At 46.8% G+C, this 4891-nt stretch overlaps 1 long non-coding RNA gene across 1 annotated transcript in view; it reads left to right on the forward strand.

Moving 5' to 3' along the window:
• The window catches only part of LOC109313429, a 7264-nt gene extending 3395 nt beyond the window's left edge, over positions 1–3869 (forward strand). The window contains exon 3 of the long non-coding RNA XR_002102047.1: positions 3795–3869. This is a non-coding gene — a long non-coding RNA (uncharacterized LOC109313429). The remainder of the gene's footprint in view (positions 1–3794) is intronic.
• The last annotated feature ends 1022 nt before the right edge of the window (positions 3870–4891 follow it).

The raw sequence follows: 4891 nt of genomic DNA on the forward strand, positions 1-4891 counted from the left end.
ACCCCAGTCCCCCCTCCCCACCCCTAGTACTTACCAGCTTGGAGTCCAGCTGCAACTCCCTGCTACAGCCACTGGGGACTGTCGGAATCATGGAAGCTCTCTCAATCTTTTCCGAAGATTCGGAGAGCTTTGAATCGATTTAGACCTTTAAATTGATTTCCTGATTTGATTTGGATTCGGAGATTCAGCCCCTCTGACTTGAATCACCACCTGAAACTTTGCACAGCCCTAGCAAGCACCTGCTCTGGATTCATTCAAAAGGTGTTTGGAAGTTTATCTTGCTGGGATCATGTGATCCCTGCAGACTTCCTGCTTCTGGCAGGGAGCTGGACTCAGTGATTTCACGATCCCTTCCAGCCCCTAATGTCTATGAAATCTATGTTAAAGGAAAAAAATGACCCCTCCTACCCCCAGTGCTCCTTCCTGCCCATGGCAGGGGGTCGGACTAGATGATCTGTCTAGGTCCCTTCCAACTCAGTGATTCTATGATTCTATGAATGAACTATAAAAATGCAAAGCAGGAAAAGTTGAAAATGCTACAGGGAAGAAAAATGAACAAAAACAACTGAGTTCCTGGTATGCCCTATCTGATCAAAAGTTTCTTTTTCTAACACTGTGACGTACTCAGTGTTGGTTTTGCCTGTTTCTAGCAAGAGCCTCAACATCTAAGCAAATATAAGCACCCAATACCATGCACTTCAATATCAGGGCTAGAGTTCCCCTAGTTTCTGTTTGAGAAGTTGACAAACAGATTGTTTTCCTAAGCAATTGGACACCTCGGGTAACACCACTGCTTTGGCTTACAAGTGCCATGGGATCATTGGCCAGAACTTTGGCTTATATCTGCTCAAAAAGATAATGCCTTCCTGAGTACAGCATCTCTTAGAGTACAGCATCTCTTAGCATTGCAGGGGACTGAGCTCAGCGCTGAATCAAGGGGAAGAGTATCACCTACTGCGTCACCAACACCACTTCCTGTAATGTCTCTAAGCTTCACATTTGGCAACTCCTGTCTAGCCCTGATCATGTTTCTCTGAAAGCTAGAAGTTGTGACAGTTTTTCGGCATTCCAGGAAAAGATGAAGAGGTGAATATTTGAAAGGGTTGGCTGTTGTTAATATACATTAGTAGACCTACCCTGGCAACCCCTGATAGTGGGCAAACAAACTATGCTGGCAAGGTGTCCTTTCTGATATATAATTGTATCTTTATGAGGACCTTTGCCCACATGATTCTCAGTTAATGGAGGGGGCAGGAGGGGAAATCACCCCTGACCATCATAGGCATGGCAGCAAAGTTTCTAAAAATGGAGCAGGTCACCAAGTCTAATTCAACTCCACACACTTTCTAGTCAGCAATGACAGGCAATGTCATAGTGAATGATATCCACATACTGGATAACTGAGGCTGTGGGATAAAGAAAAGTCTCAAGGTTTGATTCTGATTCTCAGCCCCCTTACCTTAATGGAAAGACTCCCACTGATTTCCATGGATTTCTTACCCTGTCATTCACACTCACCATTGCTGGTTCCCAGACCTTCTAGTTAATTTTCCATCAGCATGATGACATTTCTGTGGAGACAACCAGCAGAGAAGTTAGTATTGGGAGAGGCTGAAGGATTTGGGGTTCAGTTTATAGACTGGAAATTGGACAAGGGTTTCTAACAAGCAGAGGAGTGATATTCTGGAACAGCCTCTCAATAGGGAGCAAAAACCAAATTAGTTTAAGGGGAACCTGGTCAGTTTATTAAAGGTATCATATTGCATGGTTGCTTGTAACAGAGGGGATAAGACTCAGCTTCCCAGGATGACCTTTCTGGTCCTATGTTATGAGGCTGGATTTATTGAGCTCCTGACTCAACACTGCAGTATAAGCATCAGGAGTACAGAAAAAACTAGTATGCACCTCTGCTAATGCAGCTGGGGTAGGGGAACATCCAGCCATTTCTCTCCCTCCTTTGGTGGGTTCTTGCAGTGCAGCACAGAACAATGCATGTCATAGTGACACCATGCAAACTTCTGCTGAGCTCCGTCTGCAGTGTTGGCTTTGGGTCTTCAACAGTGGTTTGCAAATGAAAATGCCTTGGTTACTATTCAATAAGCTCATCATTTGCGTAAGTCCTTCATGGTGTTTGACATATAGTAGCCTGACAGGAAGCTCCAGTAAGGCAAAGTAGGTCATCAGATTTACACATATGCTTCTGAAAAATATTCAGCAAGAAAGGATGAGTCTGACTCAGTTTGGCAGCAAGTTGGGGCATCATAAACCCTGCCTTCCATTCTCCTTCCAAGCTGATATTCACCAACCTGGACCTCATGCCCTATCACCTGTTCCTGGGGCATGAGGTCACACCTCGTCCTGGTGGGCACTTGATCTCGGTGAGAGAAGCCAAAGGAGTTCAGGCCTGATTGTACCAAGTGACTCATCAGCAGGATCAGTAGATGCAAGCAGGTATGCATCAGGTAGATGTGGTAGGAGTTGGTTCATTTCCTGTGGGCAATCCTGTGCTTGGATTATCTTTGTTTTTTACTGGGTTTTCTCAATCTTTTTGCCCACCAGCACCTACTGCATCAGCCACAATAGAGCACATGTAACATTTGCCTTAGAGGCTACAGAGATACTGGAGTCAACTAATTGAGGGTAGTATGTACCTAACCCATGCGCTTTAGGCAAACCACCAACCACAAGCATACCAAAAAGTGGAAAACTGTTCCTGCTGGTCAGAAAACACAGAGTTTGACTGCTTGAAGTAAAGGTTTCTCCTGAAGCTGTCAGCAGCAGTAGATCCTTTATCTTCTCTGTGAGCCAATCATAGACACACAGACACACACACACACACACACAGGTTCATTATGGTCAAAGTGAAAGCTTCTTCCACTCTAGCTAAAAGGGCTCAACTTTTTTTTCTTTGCAAAAATATTTATTTCTATATATAGAAATAAGTATATATATATGAAAAACGCCACCTTCAACACTCTGCCAAATGGCCCTTATGGTTCAAAGCATGCTAAAAACCTGTTACACAGTTCTCACCACGCAACCACGCACCTATCCCTATACCCATACCCCCACCCGCTGCCCTCCTCAGAGATGCTAATCCTGAAAATGTCTATGCCAGACCCTCTCGACCAGATGAGGTCTGCCATTTCTTTCCTGTCGTCCTCTTCTGTCTTTCTGTACTACTAGTACATTTCACTTAGTCCCATTTTAATACAGTCCTCAACTGTAGGGTCTGAGTGTCTGTTTATGAGCAGGTTCCTAGTTTTCCACAGTGCAGACCTGAAGCAGGAGATGAACTGGTCTAAGTGAGCTGTCCCCATGCTGTCTGGTCAGGTGCCCATAGAGAATGGCTTCCCTGGTCAGGTTTCTGACACCTGTCACCACCAGGAGGAGCTATAAGGGCTTAATTGGTAAGATGCCTAAAGCTCCACTTTTTTGTTACTGGGTGTAACAGGGTAAAGACAGCTCTGTTCTTTGATGTTACTAAATTGAGTGTGCGGGGGAGAGTCCAGTCAGAGACAGGGCAAAGTTAATTACTTAGTAGACACAGTTGAGACAGGGATTGCACCCAGAGTGACTGTTGACTGATGAGGAGCCAGCAGTTATTTAAGTCCATGGCAGGGGGTTTTCCTTTGCCCCTTGGGGCATGGCATGAAGAGATTCAGCAGGGACACCAGGAGTGACAAACCCAGTGCTGGAACAGATTGCTGATAAGACCGGCTAACCGGGTGAAGGTAACCATGGTGACTGGCTAAGCAAGGAAGTGAGGGAGAAAGGAGAGACTCATTGGACAGGTCCTCTGGCCGAGAGAAGGTCCCACAGAGAAAGGATCTGCTGGTACCTGCAAGAGAGAGAAAGAAAGTGGGACTGGAGTCGAGCTGACTGACTCAGGGAAGACTGCAGCACTGGTGTCATAGGGAAGGCTTTGGCTTCCATGACCACAGCCTGCTCTTTGGCGAGGGAGGCAGTGAGCTGCTGGGAAGAGATGGCCTGCACCTTTCTCCCCTTGGTAGGAGGCTCTTCTCAGCCAGACTGGCTGACCTGCTCCATTGGGCTTTAAACTAAGCCTGCTAGGGGATGGGCAGCACAGGACCCAGACAAAGACCTGAGTCTGAGTGGTGGCTGTGGTACCCCAGGCTTGAGAGTGTGCTCCAGGAAGGGGGTTGGCCATAAGTTGGTGCCCCTGGGGAGGCATCTGAAGCTTGGTTTTTGGCCAGGTGCAGTGAGCACTCCCAACTGGCCTGCCACACCTGGTGGTAGGTGTGGGATCCCACTGTCTACTGTCTAGAAGGCATAATTTGGGGAAGGAAGTAGAGACACTGAAAACCCTTGAGCAAACAAATCTTTAATTTGGTATTGGGCAACTGGATAGAGATAGAGTAGCTAACTAGGATGCCTGAAAAATAATACTACCTGTCCGTGGATGAGCTGGTGAAGGCCTCCAAATACCACTGGGGTGAAAAAGAAGGGGCCTGTTGAGTGCCCTGCAGGATGATGACCAGGACCCAAAATCTCCACCAACTCTCATCTGGGAGACAGAGGAGCAGTCTCTCTGCCAGACCCAAGGGCTGGATGCTGAGATTCACAAGATGGAGATGGAAATCTGTCTACTGAAGGCCAAAGAGGCACAGCACCAGCACAAGGAGCATTAGCTCAGGCTTGAGCTCGAGATGCTTAAGGATCAAGTGCAAACACAAGCTTGCAGTACAACTGAGGCAGCAAGATGCTGGAACCATGGTTGTTTTGCCCCAGCAGGCACCAGCTGCACTCCCCAGAGTGGACACCCTGATCTTCACCCCATACAAGGACAGAGAGGATTCTGAAGTTTTCCTGAGTAACTTCAAAAACTAAGTGCATTGATGGAAATTGGGAAAAGAGGAGTTCATGAAAT

Source organism: Crocodylus porosus, unplaced genomic scaffold (assembly GCF_001723895.1).
Source record: "Crocodylus porosus isolate Cpor-Errol unplaced genomic scaffold, CroPor_comp1, whole genome shotgun sequence".
NCBI lineage: Eukaryota > Metazoa > Chordata > Crocodylia > Crocodylidae > Crocodylus > Crocodylus porosus.